Genomic DNA, 21,755 nt, shown 5'->3' with positions numbered 1-21,755 from the left:
ATTGTGTTATATCTTTTTTCTTATCCAAATAAAGTCCAAGGCTGTTTGTACAAACATCGCCTTATCTCAAAAAGAAAATATACTGACTTCAAACTTCCATTGGGTCAGCTTTGTGTTTATATTTCTGTGCTGTGCTAATATGCCAGGAAGAACACTCTGGTCAGGAGGTTGAAGTAAAACACCCCAGAATGTGAAAACATTTAGGAATCATAGCATTTTCTTTAGCATCAGAAGGGACTACAGACGGCTAAGGTAGAGGGTGCAGGAGAAAATGAAGTTGTTTCTACTCAAATTTTATGGAAATCTACCCAATTGCAATTTGTCATCAAGGCTGCTAGAAGGTTCTAGAACCACGCAGGGAAAAATTTAAATGGCATGAGAAACAGTTGAAAGATAAACATAAAAATGGAAATGGGCCACCCAAAAGATTATCCTCTACCACAGAAAAAACAAGGTTCACTTATTTTGAACTAAAGCTCTAGAGTTTGACATGCTTGCTCTAGATCTTTTACAAGTTTCTCTGTAAGAATTTGGTCAAATACTCTCACAGGTTTTGGCCCATCTGTTCTCTTTCATGGGCTGTACCAGAAAATGACAGGAATGTCGCTCTGGTTGTACCACTGAAAAGACAGCCTCACATTCCGGGCCATCCATTCCCTCTTTGGTGAGACGGTGGAGCAGGCCGGGTTTTTGGATTTCACACTATGCTCTGGGAGGTATCAGATGCCTTCGCCTCTTCCAGTGGAGGAGGGAGGAAGAAGGAGCTGTGGCCCCTTCGCCCCGCCCAGTCTCAGCTCCACTTGGTAGCTTTGACCCATCAGCTTACTTATAATATTCTGTTTGAAGAACACTGGTTTAAAAACAAACGAACAAACAAACAAACAACCACCGCACTAGGTACTTAAAGTCCCTTCCAGAAATAGAGTTCTGTGATTCTGTGCTGATAAATTGGAGGTGTTTTGCATTGTTTTAAGTGATTAGCTCTTTGGGAAAATCCCTTTTTTCCCCTTTGTTTTCTAGCAGTTTTTTTGAGCTTGACCTGTGCCAGGCACTGTGCTAGGGGCCTGACATATTATGCTATGTAATCCTCACAAATCCCCAGGGTTTTTTGTTTGCTTTTCATTTAATAGATGAGGAAACTGAAGAGTAACTTGTAAGTAACTTGCTAGCCACACAAAAAGAGAAACAAAACCCAGAAGGGACTGCTGACTTCAGTTTCTGCATCAATTTTGCTGCTTGTCTCCCAGCATCTTTCCTGATTATGACTAGTCAGAATCCCAATAACATAACTAACCAAATACAAGAGCTGTGAGAAATTAGAAGTGTTAAAATCTCATTATGTCCCATTGCAAGTAGGTTTCTCCAAGCTCTCTGAATCAAAAGTGTACTTGACTTTATTGAGGGCTAAAATGCCTGAGATAGAATTAATGGTATGGGGCAAGCAAAAATGGAAGGTTTTAGACCCAACTCCAACCTTCCTTCCTTCCTTCCTTCCTTCCTTCCTTCCTTCCTTCCTTCCTTCCTTCCTTCCTTCCTTCCCTCCCTCCCTCCCTCCCTCTTTTTCCCCCCCTTTCCCTCTTTCTCTCCCTCTCCCTCTCCCTCTGAGAGCAATTTGAATTCTCTGGCACTTAAGCATGTGCATAAACCAGATTCTTCATATACTATTAATGTAAACACTGCTGTATATATTTTCTAACTTTGCTTTAGACTAAATAAAGCCTATAAGAATAAACACAGATTATGAGAGAACTGACTGAACAAGCAGTTTTGGCTCTAAAGAAAGAACTAGTGAGACTTTAAAAAATATGATTAAGAACATTTACCTGACATTTCTTATTTCCAGTTTACGTGTTATAAACATGTATGATCTATCATGCTTTTAGACATAGATGTGCCTCGCTGCTGGACTGAGAAGAAATGATAAAAAATCATTAAGTCTTAAACAGGAAACTATTTTCTTCCTCCCAAATGAACGAGAGGACCTGTCAGCTTTGGGCTCCTTTATGTGTCAGCCGTCTGCACTTCCCGCCCCGGCAGAGGGAGAGAAAGCTGTGATATGGCTTCTTTCTTTTTTTTTTTTTTTACAGTTGGAGAAAGAGCATAGACGTGGATTCCCTCCTTGGTTGTGCATATGGGGGTTGGGAGAGGTACAACCCTACTCTGGCTTAGGAACCATTTTTTTCTCCTCCACCTCTGATTTGGGGTAGACTAGAAGCCTGAGGTTTTTAGAGATGTGTGGCTCAGTGGTTGAACAGGAGGTCGGGTTCGATTCCTGATCAGGGCACATGCCTGGGTTGCAGGCTCCATCCCCAGCCGGGGGCGTGTAGGAGGCAACTGATCAGTGATTCTCTGTCATTATTGATGTTTCTATCTTCTCTCCCTCTCTCTTCCTCTTTTAAATAAGTAAAAATATATTTTTTAAAAATCAGTTGGAAAAATCAAACAGCCTTTGGAGTACAGCCTGTTGGGAGGTAGAAAAATTTTTTCATGAGATGAGTTCCCAGAACAATGGAGTCCCTGGTGTGCTATGGTCCCTCTAACTCTCCCTTAAATGCACGCTAGCATTACAGACAATGCTTCTCTGATGAAGTCACCAGGGTAAACCAGATACTCACTAGAAAGGCTATGGAGAAACTTATCGTTTGGCATGCTGCACTGACAATTTCACATTTTCTCCTCCTAAAAGGACAAAACATAACTCCACAGCATCCTTTCAATAGCTGCACGAGTCATGGTTTTCCAACAATACTAATGGGACATCATATTATGAAAAAGAATCCATCCTAAACAACCCACGTGCCCATCAATAGACAAGTGGATAAAACAAAACAAAACTGTGGTACGTATATACAATGGAATATTACCTTGGAAATAAAAAAGAATAAAATCTTACCCTTTGTGACAGTATGGATGGACCTAGTATGCATTATGCTAAGTGAAATAAATCAGACAGAGAAAGACAAATACCATATTATTTTACTTACATATGGAATCTAAAGAACAAAATAAATGAATAAACCAAAAAGAAACAGACTCATAAACACAGAAAACAGACTGATGGTCTGAGGGGAGGGGGTTGGGGGACTGGGAGAAAGAGATGAAGGGCCTGACAAGTAAGGCGATAGTTACCATACAGTCCTGGGGATGCAAAGTGCAGCATCGGGAATGTAGTCAATAATATTATGGTAACTACCATCTGGTATGTGTGGTGCCAGGAGGGTACTGGAACTATCGGGAGGATCACTTTGGAAAGTATGTGATTGTCTAACTACTATGCTCTGTACCGGAAAGCAAAACAAAATAATATTAAAAGTAAACTGTAATTGAAAAACTTAAAAAAGGAAGGAAAAAAGAAAGAATCCATCCTTATAGTCAAAGGGCATCTTGTCCTGCTTTGGTACTTTAACCTCGATGAAACCTTGTAGCCATTGACCCTACAGGTTGAACGGGGGCTTTGAGAGATGGTCCTTAAATGCAACAGGCCTTTATTCCTTTATAAAACAGAACATTCTGCCTCTGGAAAGCATTAACTACTAGGGAGGGCGAGTCCATATATTGAGCAAAAATTTGCCTCTCTAGAACTCACCCAGCCCTCCATAGGTGCCAGCATTATCCTAGGAGCTATTTAGAATATGTATCGCTCATTAAGCCCCCTAATTATTTGAAGACAGAACCCACGTTCTCCCCCAGGTTCAGCAGCCGTAGGTTCACCTGGCATTCCTTCAGGTTTCAAGCCTCTAGAAGCCCATCCACTCTCCTCTGCAAGCTCCCTGATCTATCAGTGTCCCTCCTACATTGCGTGGGGAGAATGAACCCCAAACCTCCAGGACAGAGTAAAGTGGGACGAACCCCGAGACTGTATCTGTTTTCTTGGGGGTGGTGGCAGACTGAGCAGGAGACTCTGCCCTGAAGGAAAGCTATTAGCAATTCTTGGCTGCAGAGAGGATAGAAAAATCAAGGTTAAGCAAGTAGAAAACTAGGGCTCTTACAAGCAAAACCAAGGGCTATGAACACCATTTAGAAAATGCAAAGATATTTAGTGGCTTTGGGTGGATTTATGTAAACAGAAGAAAAATCCTCATTGGCCAAACAGTTCCATGTTAGAATCCCTAGTGTACAACCCGATCTTCAGAACAAATGGTATTTGGGGAATCTGGGGCTTTCCATTTGTTTGTAAGCACTCCTTTATTTTGATAAATCGTGTTGTCCTAAAATTCACCAACCCAATAAATAACACAAGAGAAATGGGAACCATTTAAACAAATGGCAAGTCAGAGATACTTTCTCCTACCCAGAGCACAAACACTGATTAATGTTCACTGAAATTCATGAAAAAGTTAAACTAGTGGCAGGCCAAGAGCAGCTAATGAAAGGGCCACGGAATGAACTGGAAGCCCTGCAGCTCCAGATGCTCCTTTTCCCTCCCCTTCCCAACCTGCCCCCCCCCCCCCCCCCCCCGCCCCGGCAAGAAGATGCACAAATGCCTGAGAAGGAAAGTGTTCGAGGGGACTAGTCACCTTGGACTTCTCCCTTCATCCAGGGGAGGGGCATCTACTCGAAAGCCATGCCTATGGGACACTCCTGCTTGGTCTACGACAAACATGTTCACAAAAATCCTCTGAAGACATTTCTAAATAACAGATACATTTTCCCCACTTGTGCTGTGCTGATTCATGCTGCGGCCTGAGGCAAAAGGAAAAGTGTGTCTCCTGATACATATGTTTTTGTGTATTTTTTCATGGTGTCATTAAGGGAGTGGAAAACATCTGGGAAACGTGAAATGTAAGCATATTAAAAAAATCACAATATCATTTTAAGTTTAAATATTTTATTTACAGAAAAAGCAGAATTTTAAGAAATAGTTTCACTTTCCTGGCTTTAAAGGAAGTAATCTCAACTATATTTTCAAAAACTACCTCTTTTCTTATCTTGTTTTTAATTGAGGACATTGACAATTTCTCCTGACTGATAATCTTCAATAATTTTTAAATAACTTTAGCTTACTGATCCTGTCCTTATTTCAATACAGTTTGATCTTTTGTTCACCATGGATATTTTTGCACTAATTTTGATTTTTTAAAATAATCATTAAAATATTACTTATTGTGATTACTGAGATTTTTGGTGCCATTCAATTTTGTTCAGTTTTGCACAGGAAGGTGAGTTCCTCATTTGCCTCACCTTGATCATGACCCTGCTGCTAATATTTTTGGAACCCCAGTAGAGAGAGTGGGGTTGTCAAGACTGTGGTTTGAATGCAACTCTGCTACCAACAACCTCTCTGGGCCTCAATATTTCCCTCCAACCTAACCTGGTTCCTAGCCACACAATGCAAAACCGGAGAGATACAACCTTGTCACAGGTATGCCGCTAAATTTTAACCAAGGTCTTGTTTGATTGTTGCTCCAGCTGGTTATTATATTTATTAGAGATGCCAGGAAAGCAGTTTGCTTAAGGATTCATGAGGCAAGAGGAAGAAAAGAAAGAACTTGCCTCAAATAAGTGTAATCTAAAGCCAGGTCCCCTCAAAGTTCACAAATGATTGGCTCCTGAAAGAGCTCTGTTTTGTGAGTGTATAAGGAAGTCCAGTCAAGTGGTGGAAAAGTTCTCTCTGGCAAGGACAGTGTGTGGACTGTGACGTTTTAGTAGCTGTGTGGGTCTCTACCCTACTGTATTTGTGTTTGCTTCACAATTTTTTCTGGCTTTCTTAATGTTGTTGGAAATCTTTTAATCCCTTCAACCAAACCTAATGTTTTACAGCATGTCTCAAACACAGAAAGTCTAAGAACCCCTGAACCAAATGATCTCCAAGGTAATTGTTTGCTGCAAGAAACTGAACTTGATGTTTTTTATTGTTGATGACGATGCTTTGAAACGTGAATGAAGCTATGTGGGGTGGAATAGCTGCAGTTCGGTTTCAAGCTGGTCATTGGGGCCACCCCTCAGGGCAGAGATCACAATCTCAGTCAGAAGCTCCATCCTGAAAACCAGAAGCACACCAAGGAGGATCAGAGCGGCCAGTTCCACTACCTTGGCGGCCTTGCCCCTCTTTCTAAAATAAGTACCCAGCAGGCATGGCTGCCTAACCACTGCCCTGGCCCTGGCTGGAACTCCTAAGTTGGATTATGGGGAGGAAAGTAATTGCCAAAATTAGAGCAAACTCTATCGTCTATTAAACAAAATACATTTACAATTACATTTTAGAATATGGATAAATGTGTCAATCATCAATATCAACTAGGTACAATAAATGTTTAAAATAAGTATCTGTTGTGAGCTAATGTACATAAGAGGCTGGACAAATGGACTATTCCTTAGCTTAGAGACACATCTGTAATAGGAAGGAATTAGGGGCTTTAGTGATCTGAATAAAAAGTCATACATGGGATAAACAATGTTCTTGAACCAAGAGCCTGAGTAGGAAGCAGGAGTCCGGGGGGTAGAGTGACATGGGGTGGTGCCATATACTTTGCCGAGGAAAAGGAGAGGGAGCAGAGGGATGGCAGGTGCTTATGGGCTGTTGCAAAGGTCAGGGTTAGCTCTACTCCTAATTAAGATCTAAATCTATGGTCTCCAAGAGGGAGTAGGCAATTCATTCATGCAATCAGTGAATGATACTAGCCTGCATAGCATTGCCAACACTAGAAAGGACAGAAAAAAACATATAAACGGCCTTTAAAGAGGTCAAAATATGGCCAGGAAATTGGAGGAGAATTGAACTAAAAGAAGGCAAGGAAATACCTCTGAAGTCAATAGCGGAAAGCATAGATATTCAGAAAGTGGGGGAAAACAAGGGAGGTAGTTATGTGAGAAGAGTCCCAAGTACTAGTAGCTGGTCAATTAGATGCAAGTTGAAGAAGCCAGGGCAGGTCTTCACGAGCTGGTTAGAGAGGAGCTTTGCCTTCCCTGACAGGTTTTATTGACTTTCCCCTGGGGCGTGATGGCACACCTTGCATACTTGGATTTGCCTGTAAGAACTCTGTCCCAGGAAAGATGTCCTCCCATTTCCTGGTCTAGCGACATGGTCAGATAGAGCTGGCCCTCTACCGACAACTAAAATGAAGGCCCAGTACTTTGCACTGACCTAGGGCACACAGTTGTCATAGGAACCTGGGAAGGCTGATGTCAGAGGAGAAGCAGGGTGTTCTTCCACCCAAAGCTAAAAGAACGATCTCAGGAAGTGCTTATGGCGTTCGTTTGTTTTTAAACAGATCATCTTTTATGGAGAGAAGAACAAGATGAAGATATTTGCACTGTCAACATTCTTCGTCTGTGTTTCAATTCTACAGGTATTCATTGATCACCTATCACCTGCCGGCACTGGTCTTAAATTCTGTGAGTGTTCCCACAGGGAATTCAATTCATCTTCAATGAATTTAAGCCTAATTAGGAAAATAGAGCATACATATAGAAAAAAAAAGTTAAAATATTGCAAGAGGATATAAAGTAAGTATGGAATGAGTATGGTCTTCTAAAATAAGAGCCAAAGACAAGGTTGGAGGGAAAGGGACGAGAGAGCAGTGGAGTGTGGCCCAGAACAGTCAAGGAAAGTCCTTGGAAAAGATGGAGAAAGATAAATGGGATTTGGCCACGTGGGAAGAAATCCAGGATTGGGGAAAGAACCTGAGCAAATTTCTCAATCAAGGAAGAGGAACACACACAGTGGTGTTTGTTGTTCCCACATGATAGTCTGTAATTGAAATTTTAAAATGATTTATTTAGAAGTCACAAGAGTTTCAGTTGGGTAAGGATCTTAGATTCTCACCAAGTGCAGGAATCCTCTTTGCAGCATCCCTGAGGGATGACCTAGCAGCTTCTGCTTGAAACACCTCCAGTGATGGGGAGCTCATCAGTTTGCCAACAGCTGTGACCTTTTCCTTTGTCCTGCCTTTCAGTGTAACAAAGATCACATTCGCTTTCTCAAAACACGACAGCCTCCCCTCCCCCAAATTAAAGACACCATTGGTGGTGGTTTCTCTCATTTATTTTTTCTTTTTGTCTTTGGTTGTTCCAGTTGCCTGTCTTCCTGGGTATTCCAGGTGGTAGTAAATGGTCCTTTCAAAACAGGGCATCTGGAAGTGAACACTTATCTAGTTGTGGATTAATGGGCTCAAGATTCTGTGGAATAATCACTAATCCCATTCTTAACCAGGTCTGTGTATTAAAGCAACCTAAGGTGGCCTTTACTGATTTGCTTTTGTAGATACACCACACTGTTGACTGCAATACTCAGTAGGTTGTTAGAACATAAAGCACTACTGTGCCTTAAACATAGAAATAAATAATGATAGTGGCAAAGGCTGCCTATATTTTTTATTTTCTTTATTGATTAAGGTATCACATATGTATCCTTATCCCCCCATTGCCCCTCCCACCCCCCTGCTCATGCCCTCACCCCCCTAGTGTCTATGTCCATTGGTTATACTTATATGCATGCATACAAGTCCTTTGGTTGATCTCTCCCTGTTCCCCCCAACCTCCCCTGTCTTCCCTCTGAGGTTTGATCCATGTTTCTCTATCTATGGATCTCTTTTTGTTCATCAGTTTGTGTTGTTCATTATATTCCACAAATGAGTGAGATCATGTGATATTTATCTTTCTCCAACTGACTTATTTAGCTTAGCATAATGCTCTCCAGGTCCATCCATGCTGTTGCAAATGGTAGGAGTTCCTTTTTACAGCAAGGGCTGCCTATATTTTCTCCAATTATTCAGTGTCCAAGTGAACAAGGAATCTCTCCATAAGTAGTGGGAGGGGCCTGTGTGTATACATGTCAATCCAGGTATGTAGGAAGTAGATTGATGGCTCCCCTCCCCAAAGATATAACCATGTCCCAAACCCCAGAACCTGTGAATGTGACCTTATTAGAAAAATAGTCTTTGAAGAGGTAATTAAGGATTTTGAGAAGAGATCATCCTGGATTATCTGTTTTACCCTGAATCCAATGACAAGTGTCTAAGAGACAGAAGAAGAGAAGACACAGATGAGAGGAGAAGGTGATGTGAAGGCAGGTTGGAGGTACACAGCCACAGCGAGGGAGCACCTGGAGGCACCGGAAGCTGGAAGAGGCGAGGAAGGATTCTCTTCTGGAGCCTTCGGAGGAAGTAAGGCCCTGCCAACACCGTGATTTCTGGCCTCCAGGGCTGTGTGAGAATAAATCTGTGTTGTTTTAAGCCACCAAGCTTATGGTAATTTGTTGCAACATCCCTAGGAAAATAATACAGGGGCTATGTATTTCCAGGGGAATCCCCCAGAAGTGGGGTGAACATTCCCAGTGAGGCACTCCAGCACTTCTCCACACGGCTCAGGAATCCGAAGGATGTTGGGGTGGCAGCTGCTTAGGCTGCTACATACTTAGGGATAGCAGTTTTGGCCTAGTATAAAATGTAGTAATTTCCTTTTAATCCATTACTAAGTTAGAATACAGATATCTTCAAGGATAACTGTTAAACCACATTTGCAAGGGCCCCAAGCGGAAAAGAGGCCACAGGTAGAATGGCTGAGGGTGTGTGTATTGTTGAAGACATATTACAAGCATAACAATAGTACTTAATGAGGACTATGAAAACATTAGGTGACTCATGTATTATGGGAGTGTGCAGGAGCCTAAACATGCAGCGTTCTATTCAAAAAAGGCCACGTGACTGACCCAGCATCATCAACAAGTTATGCAAATCATCTCAACAGATAGCAATGGCATTTTTAGACTGCACCATCATGCATGTGCTGTTGCCATGCACTGTGCCAAGAGGCCATTAAAGAGAATTCCTGGGGAGCTTCCACTCTGCTGTTGGTGGACTCTTTGGTGTCCCTGTGACAAATGCATCAAACACAAGAAGCAAATAAGAGTCACTGGGAAATAATGGTGGAATTTAAGTCCATGCATTCCAAGTCACAAGTGAGCTATATAGGAAAAATGGCCCTGGTTAATTGGGACAGAATTCCTGCCACTGGTAGAAGTGTACTAGTCAGTCTATCATGTCAAGACAGGTGACTTCCTAGAGCAGGGGGTGCGGGTTTTCTAGAAAAGCAGAGGGTGAAGGGCAGGGGTGAAGAGAATTGGAATAAAGAGACTCTAATAAAAATGGCAAATTTCTTGTCAAACCTCTACTTGAAGCTGAAGTCTATTCTCCCCCCTTCTTTTTAGAATATAATGTAAAATAAAATAATAATCATTACTATTTAATAAGCAGTTCATTAGGAACCAGATACCGTGCTAGGTATTTTACATGTATTTTCTCATTTAATCTTTAAAATGATCCTATGAGATCAGTGATAGAATCTTTTTTACAGATGAGTGTGTGTGCTGCTAAAGAAACACAAATCCTCTGTGGGTTTCATTCATTCACTCATTCAGCAAACACATACCAAGTGCTAAATATAGCAAAAAACACTCATCTTCAATGACAGGGAACTCAGTTCCTCAAAGGCAACCTACGGATTTGGGGACAACTCTAACTCTTAGAAAATCCTTCCTTATTGTTGATCTGAACTGTGTCTCTGGGTAAGTAAACAATAAGTCACTGGGTGTCCTCGAGTCACTTAGAACAAAATGAGATACGAGGAAATGGTGAATGTAAGAGGTTTACAGGAGGCAACCAACATTTGCTGTTTCTGATTTCAGTTCAGTGACGTGTTTTTTCTTAGAAACTTGCATGGTTTTCATGTTAACTCTTACTCTTTGGGGATCGTAAAGAGTTAAATCCCACTGGCCTAGAAGAGTGATATAGTCTTCCTACCAAATAGTTTTCAGAAGCCCTCAATACTTTGGACACACTGTCAGAGGACAATAAATTTGCCACCCACATGAGAGTGAGACTGTGATGTGGGCACATAAATATCAGGAATAGTTGTAACCACCGGAAGTCTGTGATACTATGGCAGTGAGGAGCCTCCCTCAGAGTCCTCTCTTGGCAGCATCTTACTGAATGGCCTTGTAAGTGGTCAGGATCCTTGCAGACCTGATTTTCTCCACTCTAAGAGAGGAATTCAAATCTGAAAAGGAGCCAGGAAGCCAGGAATTACTACTCCAAAAGAATCCACTGTTTGTTTATATCACAGCATCCTCCTGCCCACAGTTCTGCACACACCAGGCATGGCACTGGCAGCTCCCCTGCCCTGGAACTCCAACATAAACAAGATAATCTTTATTAACAGGTTTTCCTTCTGGGCCTTTGGGGACCTTTCGGGAAATCTGTTTTGCTCAGAGTCTTTGCCCCTCAACATACTACTGTTTCTATCATTATTTTATCCAGACTAAGCATGACCTAAGATGCCTAACTCTAACCAATAGAAAAAATGTTTTCTATAATAATCTATACTAATAAAAGGGTAATATGCTAATTAGACCAGACATCTTCCAGATGACTTTCTGGATGTCCTTCCAGACAAAGCCATGGTGGCGGGGCTGAGACAGAGGCGGTTAGGGGCGATCAGGCCGGCAGGGGAGAGCAGTTAGGGGGATGAGGCCGACAGGAGAGAGCAGTTAGGGGGATGAGGCCGACAGGAGAGAGCAGTTAGGGGGATGAGGCTGGCAGGGGAGAGCAGTTAGGGGGATGAGGCCGACAGGAGAGAGCAGTTAGGGGGATGAGGCCGACAGGAGAGAGCAGTTAGGGGGATGAGGCTGGCAGGGGAGAGCAGTTAGGGGGATGAGGCCAGAAGGGGAGAGCTATTGGGGGATGAGGCTGGCAGGGAGAGCAGTTAGGGGGATGAGGCTGGCAGGGGAGAGCAGTTAGAGGGATGAGGCCGGCAGGCAGGTGAACGGTTAGGAGCCAGCAGTCCTGGATTGCGAGTTGGATATCCCCCGAGAGGTCCTGGATTGGAGAGGGTGCAGGTCGGGCTGAGGGATTTCCCCCTCCCCCATGCACAAATTTCATGCACCAGGCCTCTAGTATATAATAATAGTTAAGATGTATTGAGCACTTACTATATACTTAACATTTACATAAAATCATTTCAATTATTCCTCACAAAAGCACTGGGTTTGGTACCTATTCCATTTTCCAGATGATGAACCTGAGACAAAGAGATACTAAGAAACTTATTTAGCTTAGTAATTTACATGGCAGAACCAGCCTCGAATCCAGATTTGTGTGATTCTACCCACTATGCTTTCCTTTCAAGAAATTTATACTAGTAATAGCTATCAGTATGCCAGGTACTACTCCAAGAACTTCACATATTTCAACTCATTTCATCTTCACAATAACTGTTTTATAGCTGGCGTAAAGAGGGGTTAAATAGCCTATCCCAGGTCACATAGCTAGTACGTGGTAGAGCTGGGTTTTGAACCCAGGCAGACTGATGCCAGAGACCAGGCCATTATTCTAAAGCAGTGCCACTATTCCACCTAGAAATGAATAAGTAAGATTACTATGTCCTAGTGAGGCATTGCCCACCCCTCAGCTGTCAGTCTGAACTCTGCCCCCCCTCCCCCGCCCCGAGGTGTGCAGCCATATAGCTTCTGTGAGAGGACAGTGGTGGTTTGTGAAATACACCATTTCAGCATCCCTCTCTTAGGAAAAGGCAGACAAAGAAGCTGATGGGCAGGGAGGTTGAGGTTCTTCTCCAGGGTCCCCTAAGCAAGCTAGTAGTAGGCTCAAGGTTATAAAACCCTGTCCTCAATCAACTAGGCTCTTGAATGATGAAAGCTTGCCTTATCTTTTCAGGATAGGGTGAGACCTACAGAAGGTCCCAGGGACCTGGGAACACACCGGTTTTTATGCAATGACTCAAGGTCATCGAAAGGCAGGGGATATTCCACGAGGGGGACAATCCTATCCAAAGGATTCACAAGTTCCCCTTTCACAGGGCAGTGCAGGCTCCAAACCAGCTGCCTCCTCTCCCAGTGACTGGGCAGGCAGCTCACCCAGACTGCAGCGACGGGTGTTTGCCTACAGGTCTGGAGGAGATTAAGCACCCACCCCATCTGCCGTGGAAATAGCACAGCTGAAAGCAGAAAGGGCAGCCTGCAAGTCCCATCACAGCCAACACAAGAGCATACATCCCCCGGAGACCTGTGGGGACCGCATTTTATCGGTCTGTCATGGGGTGAGAGCCCTGAGCTGGGGAAGGTGGGGGGACAGCAGTGGCCTGCGAGGCTGGCAGAGACCAGTCTGCCTGGCTGTTTAATGACACCGTTTGAGCATTCTCCTGGCTGTGTTCTTTCTCTGATCTGTTAACATCGACGTTAATTACTTACAATTAATAACCATAACCCTGTTTTCTTTCTCTGATCTGTTAACATTGACGTTAATTACTTACAATTAATAACCACAACAAGAAGGATCAGGGTTCCTAACAATTGTAAACACAAGAGATCTTTTGTCTCCAAAGGGTCAGACAATCTCCTTGGAACAACCCAACCCGGAAGACGCTTTCAAGGAGGAGGGACCTGCCTTCACCCGGCTCCCACCTAGCACAGACCTTGCCGCTCGGCGCTCCACGTTGCCTCATTTACTTCTGACGACTACATTATCATCATAGGGATTATTACCCCCCGTTTTACTGAAGAAGGAACTGGGGGTCAGAGAAGTTAAGGAACTTGCTCAGGGATGTGAACGGAAGAGACTGTACATTTTTTCAGTCAGGCCCTATTGCCACATGAACCCAGGGATGGACTTACTACAGTCAGGAGCCACGGTGGCTCTTCCCACCCCTCTGGGCAATACTTCCGTGCCAGTTCTCCAAGAGACCTACCGCATTCTAAGTAACCTGACCCTGAATCCTAGTCTCTGTCATTGTTTCCTTTTTATATCCCGGGACCTGGTAGCCACAGCTTTGTTCCTTTAGTAGATGGAGACACGGACACGTAGTGATGAAATGATTTGTTCAATCATAAATTCATTACTGTGCAAAGAACCAAGAACCATGGTAATCTTGGGGGAGAGGTTTGTGACTTTAAAGACATGTTTTATCCAGAAGATTCGGGATCCACGAGATATTTTCCCCCTCTGTCAAAACTCTGGAGAACACCAGCAAGGGACAAGCAGAGGCCACCACCCAACGCACTGGCTCAGGGGACAAGAACAGACACAAAGGTCAGAAAGAACAATCCACGCCTCCAAGGAGTAAGAGGGAAATTGGCAACCAGCACAGGACGGATTCTCAGCAGCGAGAAGCAACTGAGACAAAAAAACAAAACAAAACACAAAACAAAACAAAACAAACTTCTCCTCTTGTTTCAATTTATACTTTTGAAGAAGTGACATGCACTTTGAGTTTCTGGGTGGTTGAGGAGGAACATAATTCCTCACCAGTTATTCTTTTGCAAACGTATTTGCTAACCAAAATCTCAGAAAAATAGCCAATGAATGAAATGCCTCCCTAGCAGGTGGACTTCTCTCCCAAGTTTCCAGCTCATCCCCGGAGGGAACTGTGCTGGGAGATGGTTGCTTTCCTTCTCTAACCACTGTCGAGTGCGGCCAGTGGACTGTCGAGAACAGAAGTAGTAACGGCTGTGTGCTCAGGACTAGGGAAACCAAAATGGATCCTAGAGGTAACATTACTTGTAAAAAAGTCAGGTCCCCGCAGAACAATCTCCCCAGTATATTTGCGACTAAAAGAGAGAAAGAGAAAAAGTGGACGAGTGCCAGAAAATTAAATGTCAGACCTGAAGTTGCATTCTTGTAAGCAAAGAGGAACTAGTCTTTACTTTAACCGAAGTGAAGGGTCAACGGGCAGCCAGTCCCGAGGTGAATGTAAACAATTCCAACCAGATAGCAAAGTGGTTTTAAAAAGGGTGTTTAGCAAAGAACAAAGAAAGCAGTAGACTTTTCAAAAGAGAAGTAGAGGAGTAGAAGGCGTCTGAGTGGGGAACAGAATTTACCTGTTTGAGAAAAAATTTCAGCGACGGGGGGAGCAATTAAGGACCGTTGAGCAGGTTTCGGTTGAAATTGCCTCTGGTGTGATGAATGCAGAAAGTACGGCAAACTAAAGCAAACACAGCCATTCTGAATTCAGCGGGCGCTGGCCTCCCAACCCCCATTAGACTGCATTGGTCTGTACCTTTGAGTTAAGTTTCAAAAGTCTCTATTCCATTCCAGGGTTAAAAAAAAAAATCAGATCAACTTCCCAGACAAGCAGAGGCTGGATTAATGATTAAGAGAAGCAAAAAGGATTAAATATCTGGCCTGGGAGGACTTGCCTGTGCAACCCAAATGGCACAGGCATCCCTCAGCGCTTCTCTCTCAAAAGGGCTTCTCCCTCTGGGACAAACACCCGAGGCTGGTAGTTTTCATTCCAATTCCTCACTCAGATCCCTTGGGGCCAGGGGTCTAAATGCCACGAGAGACAAATGGCGGGTTTCAGCTCACCTTTGTAAGTGTCCGCCGGGGCTCTCCGAGCAGCAGCCCCACAGCTCTGGTGCTGTGCAGGTGAGTCCAGCAGCTCCCAGGGCAGCCCGAGCTGTGACCAGCCTGAGCCTCGGCGTACAGGTGCCTAGAGGAAGGAGGAGGGCATTGGCTGGTGGAGAGCAGGAAATGTGTGACATCACAGGGAGCCTCGACAGATAAAACATTGCTGGGACCTTAGCTATTGAGACAGTCAGTAGGTCCCGCCCACCTGTCATTTACCTGAATACCTGCAAGCAGGTAGGTGGCGTCTCTGCCTGGACAAATGAATCAGTTAGAGCAATTTGCTGCCTGGAATGTACTTTCTTTCCTGAGCACAGCACGTGACCTGCCCCGTGGACAGATCTGAATTTAAACACCCGGCTGCTCCCCTGACTCCCTCCTACCAATCCCTCCCCCCCTTGCTGCCTGCAGAAGAGTTAGAAAGGGAAGTTTAAACACCAAAAGGAGGAGGTAATTTATCGGGCATTAAAAAGGAAGCGTGTGAAGATGGGCTGCTTGGGAAATAGCTGAGATTCACCCCCAAATGCCCCTTTGAATGGCACTCGTTTGAACCCCCAAGTACTTCTCTTTTTAAACATAGTAACAAACTGGAGGTGGCATTTCAAATTCATTAAAAAAACGCCTAACCGTGGCACTCGTCAGCAGTCTCAAACCTGAGTTTGCAAACCCTTCTCCCAGCCCCCACCCTTCCAGCATTTTAATTCCATATTCCGGAGTCTGTCATCCCCACCTCAGCTCGGTGGCAGTTAGAGTCACAGGGCTACAGTTCACTATAGACCTGCAATTAGGAGCAATTTACATGATTCAGATTCGAATGATAGCACAGTAATGAGGCAGCGCTGTCTGCTGGTTAGAGCCAGGAGGGAGGAGTCAGAACTATTTCTGTCTGGAGCTTGGAGTGTGACCCTGGGCCAGTCACGGTATTGCTTCAGCTTTTCCAGCAGCGAAGGCAAGGACGGTACCACCCAGCCAGCACCGCAGCTGCGAGCTATTACCCCGCCTGTTAAACCCTTTGGCATCTTCCAGAGGATTGTAAACAACTCCCATCGCTGGATTTAAACGTTGTGTATTCCCGTGGCCCCGTCCAGCATCTCTGGACAATTTGTTCAGTCTCTGGAATGTGTTACCTGGGGAAATCGTGGGCTCTCCTTCCCCCGGGGAAGGCCTGCTTGCTCAGAGATATTTATCCGCCCCCCACCCCCCTTAAAGAAAAGAAAAAGGTTGAATTCCCATTTTCCCCCTATTCTGTCTCCTTCTGTCCCTTTTCCCTCTCCCACTGATAGTGGAAATGCATTCATTCCACAGCTTCTAACATTGTACTACTTCAGAGGGTTTCAGACCAGTGGGTTGGTTGATTGGTGTTGTGGTTTGGAGGAGGGGTGGAGGGAGGGTGAATGGGAAGGGGGAGGGGGAGAGGAGCGGCAAGGAGAGGGGAGGACGGAAGGTCTTGATTCATTCCCTTGGCCTTGACATTGACTAGATGCGGGCAGTCATTCGATACCTTGTAAAACAACCAGGGAGCAAGGAGGGAAATTCTAGTCAAGGTCGCGGGGTGCGGGGCAGGCTCCGTACCTCACCTGCAGGAGAGCTGGCGCCTCTCCCAGCCATCTAGCCTCTGCGGACTGCACAAGCTCCCTTCCCCACCTGGGAGCTGGGTGCGCTTTGCAGAGTCGGAAGCTTAAAATAAACCCCCTCATTCATGTCTTACCCAGTGGAAAGTTAGGTGGGGCTACTCCTCTATTTTTAAAAACAATGACAGCAAAGATGAAGGCAGCAAAACCTTGTATACGCAGGTCTTTCAGGAAAAGGTACCATTCCTCCAGTTTGACACTGGATTAAGAAACATCAGCAAAACACAGCCTCCTCCTTCTCTGGCAGCGTTTCCCCAGGGACAGGAGGAGGGGCGGGGGAGTCTGCCGACCTGATGAATCATCCAGAAGATTACCCTCCAGCAGCCTGCGCCACAGCCTGCCTTCCCTGTGTGTCAGTCTGCCTCACCTTTTCCCAAGGGCCCCGGGTCCTACCTGGGAGAGGAGAGTCACAGACAGGCTTTTTGTTTTTGGAAGCGGGGAGGGTTGGAGAGGAAAAGAATTTGTGGGAAGTGATAGTGCATAATATAATGCTTCATCCAAGGGCCTCAGAGTTGTGGGGCTTCACTTCCTATATTCACATCCACACAGACATCTGCTCATATGGTCTATGAATAAAAATTCAGAAAAAGAGTTGAACAAGGAGTAGAGTTCACTCCCAGGTACTGTGTATAAAGAAGTGAAAAAAAAAAACCCAAAAAACCCAAAAGTATTTCACACATTAGCTATCCCAAGTGAGATGGGTCTTGGTATTCCTGGATTTAGAATATTCTTTAAAGATTTTAAAAAAATCAGTAAGGGCATCATTATTCTATTAGGGCTGTTGCATTCTTATGGAAATGAAATTTCTGAAGTATTGGTGAAAAGATATAAATAAAAATCCTAAAGAACTAACACTGAATAAGTGCTTAGCAGGTGTTTCTTACTGTTCTAAGGACTCTTCACAACAACCCCGTAGGTTAGGGACTAGTACTAGTTGCATTTACAGCTGGGGAAACCAAGGCACAGAGAGGCTGACAATTTGCTTAATGACAGCACAACCAGCGAGTGGCGGGGCCAGAGCAGTTTCAGCCTCTGGAAAGAAAGGGAAGGAAGGCTCTGATGTCATGCTCTGTGGGCAACTTCCTGGACGCTCTGAAGCTTCTTACCTAGCCTCTGTTCAGAAGGAAGTGCCTTGAAGAAGTGGCCCTGGGGAGTGTAATTTCTGGGAAGAAATGTCTCCAATTGCAAATGAATTAGTAATCTGGTTTATACATTGAGTATATATGTATAGAACCTATAGACATATGGATACATTTACATACATATTCATGAGAAAAAACACCAGGAAGTCCATCACCCCCGATGCATATTTGAAATCATCTTTTTGAGGCCTACCAAGCCAACCCAGGAAGGGAGGGCCAACTTGAGGGCCCCCTCCAGAATGATCAGTTGTACTTCTCTATGACGTCTTTTATAGAACATGGAACTCCGTACAACTGGATGACAGGAGACAATGTAACCAACCGTAAGTTCCAATATGAACCACTGCCAAGGCGGTTGGCAAATACTAAACACACACTACTCCATTCCCACCGCCCCTACCATTCTCACTGTTATTGCTAAAATGGCATGGTGCCCTTGAGCTCAGAGGTAACCTCAAGATGTCAGTCCAAGCACAGTGCAATTTCTATCCTTAGTTTGACAGGAAGTGGGAAGGGTGATCAGGAAAGGAGAAGACTGGTATTGGCTGGTGCCATTAGAGAAGACTTCACAGAGCAGGGAACAGGAATGGGACGTGGGAGGATTTGGAGAGGTGGTGACAAGGGCAAACAGTCCAGGCGGGGCAGCACTATAGGTGAGGCAGGGGTGATCATAGCCTTTGTGTGTAAGGGAGGAAGCTGTGTGGTGTGGGGAGAGGGGAAAGACCGGACAATGAAGTGTTCATCCTGCTGGGGTGAAGAGGACCCATTGCATGCTACATTTGGTTGGTAAGGTGGGACCAGATTATAAGAGCCTCAAGGACTGACTGCCTTAGGTCTTTGTAGTACTGCTGGCTGCTTCTCTCATGATGATTAAACAGTTTTTAAAACATGTAAGAAACTCAGTATCTTGGGCATGGGGTGGTTTATTAAGAGTGACAATGTTCTCAATGTCAAGCTAAAATTCCATGATATGCCATTTCGGTTACCATACGAGCGTCATTCTCTTTAGAAGCAAGCCTCCTTTGCAGTCACTGTACCCTGTAAATTTTGCTTCTTGGAGAGACAGGTGGAATGCATTAGAAAGCTCTCTGAACTCAAGGTTGGGCCTGTCCTAGTTATCCAGCCAGCTCACTTAGGCTTTTTGATTAGTTTGAATTCTTTTATGTGTCTTGACAGGGAAATCTAAAGGGGGAAAGGAGGTTGTTTTCAAAGCTCTTTCCTTCTAAATCACCACAATGAAGGTTGGCGTTCTCAAGGATTCTCCCTGGCAATGAACACATTGCTAAGCCCATGCCTCGTGATTCGTCAGAATTATTTTTTTGGAAGCCCTGTTTGCTTTCCTCCTATGCCTTATTTGCAGAGTTGTCTAAGAAGACTGAATGCCACAACAAAAGTGAACATATGACATATGCTTTTAATAAAAGGCATCTCTAGAAGTTCTTTGGCTGAAAGTATTTAGCATTACGAGAATAGAATTACAGTATACATTCCATTATATTGGCCCCAGTTTCTCAGTGTTGTTATTTTTAAAACTAGCTTAGCTCCAAATCTTTCATTGGCTAATTACAAGTATTTAACATGATGCAAAGAAGCAGATCCCTGAAGGGCAATTATGGAAAATAGTAATAATCACAAATATCAGCTGATGTGATAGATGCCATCTGGTTCTATGTATGGGGAAGAGAATGCATTTCTCCCACCAACTCACAGCCTGTGTGTTGCCTGGTTTGCAGGTGAGCTTCTAGGATAGTCTTTGAATGTACGGTTTAGGAGCAGATATTCCTCTGGTTTGTGTACTTTTGTGGGTAGAGGGAGTACCTCAGTTATGAGAGATGGCTCACAGTATGTGAGGGTTTACTACATGCATTTTTGGCCAGCACACTTTTCTATCATAGGAATAAAAAAGACTTCATTGTTGGTCTCTCTATCATTGTCTATATTCCACAGCTGTAAATATATTTATGTTTCTATGACTCCATCCTTATATAAACCAGGTCGGTTAGTCAATATTTTGGTGATGGTTGTAGCTATTTTGGAGGCTGTCACATCTTTGTTTCTTTATTGGTATATATATATATATTAGGGGCCCAGTGCACGAAATTCGTGCACTGGGGGTGGGGGGTCCCTCAGCCCAACCTGCTCCCTCTCACATACTGGGAGCCCTCATGGGGAGTGGGCCTAAGCCGCAGTCTGGCCTCCCTTTGTGGGAGGCAATCGGGCTGATCAGGGGAAGGGACCAGCCCCATCACCCTGCTGCTGCAGCCACTGCCAGTCACCACAGCCACCAAGGTGTTTTCATCAACACGGACTCCAGTCCCTTCACCAAGAAAAAATGACAACTTTCTTTAGGTATTTTCAAGATGTGCTTTCATAGGATATGCATTTCTTTCTTTCTTTTTTTTTTTAATCCTCACCTGAGGATATGTTTCCATTGACTTTTAGAGAATGTGGAAGAGAAAGGGAAAGACAGAGAGAAACATCAAAGTGAGAGGAACACTTTGATTGTTGCCTCCTGCATGAGCCCTGATCTGGGCCCCAGCCAGGGAGGAGCTTGCAACCTAGGTACATGCCCTTGATCAGAATCGAACCCAGACCCTGCTGTTGGCAGGCCGAGGCATTATCCACTGAGTCAAACCGGCTAGGGCAGGATATGACATTTCTTAGCCCTCCAGCAGCGGACCTTCCTTTTTTCTCCAGAAGTGTGGTGGAAAAACCCTAGATCACCTTTTTGGATTCTTATTACCCAAGTTACTAAGAATATTACCAGTGGCATACAGGAAGCTTAGCCAATGTGCAGTCAGAAAAGGTGTTTCCTCTATAGGTCATACCAATTGCGGGCTGGGCCCTGCCCAGGCCTAAACCCTCCAGCTCCCTCTGATCTCCGGCTCCACCCCTGTGATCACAAGCTCCACCCCTGTCCAGGCCTGCCCAGACCGAAAGCCTCTGGCTGAGGTTTGCCTGCCCAGGCCGAAAGCCTCTGCCTCTGGCCGAGGCTTTCGGCCTTGGGTAGGGGACCCCCAGCTCCCTGCAATCGCAGGCTCTGCCCCTGCCCAGGCCTGCCCAGGCTGAAAGCCTGTGGCCGAGGCTTTCCTGCCCAGGCCGAAAGCTTCTGCCTCTGGCCGAGGCTTTTGGCCTTGGGCAGGGGACCCCCAGCTCCCTGTGATGGCAGGCTCTGCCCCTCCCCCCTCATTCTGATTGCAGGCTTGGGCCTGCCCAGGAGCCCTCTGGATCAGGACCTTCCCAGGCTGCTCTGGGCACACACGGCCTTACCTCACAGTGACCTGGGTGCCAGAATGTTCCCGGGACACAGGCGCTGGGCGCCTATGTATGCAAATTAACCACCATTTTTGGGGGGGTTAATTTGCATACTCACTCTGATTGGCTATGGGCGTAGCGAAGGTACGGTCAATTTACATGTTTGTCTATTATTAGGTAAGATATCCATTATTATTGACCCAATACCATCCCCCTCGTTAACTTTGGCCCCATCTTGAAGGCTTCCATGTCCTTCTAGATGACCCATCCAGCAACCTTCACCTCCTCAACTACAAGGACATTTACCTCTACTCCTCTTGAGCTGCCCATTCTGAGGGCCACCTCTTGGATCTTTTTATCATCCAAAAATTTTC

General features: G+C 44.8%; 1 protein-coding gene across 2 annotated transcripts in view; it reads right to left on the bottom strand.

Annotated features, from left to right (window-relative positions):
- Positions 1–15,432, bottom strand: part of LNX1 (ligand of numb-protein X 1) — a 107,914-nt gene extending 92,482 nt beyond the window's left edge. Inside the window, exon 1 of one of the 2 annotated variants that reach the window (XM_079771528.1) lies at positions 15,315–15,432. The gene's annotated coding sequence lies outside the window, so the exon portion shown is untranslated. Of the gene's footprint in view, positions 1–14,827; positions 14,940–15,314 lie in introns of those variants that run through there. The other variant, XM_079771529.1, reaches the window with a different exon arrangement.
- Positions 15,433–21,755: the final 6,323 nt, after the last annotated feature.

The sequence above is a fragment of the Cnephaeus nilssonii genome, assembly GCF_951640355.1.
Source record: "Cnephaeus nilssonii genome assembly, chromosome: 1".
Lineage (NCBI taxonomy): Eukaryota > Metazoa > Chordata > Mammalia > Chiroptera > Vespertilionidae > Cnephaeus > Cnephaeus nilssonii.
Note: the sequence above shows the minus strand (reverse complement) of the source record. Positions and strands in the feature narration are given on the sequence as shown.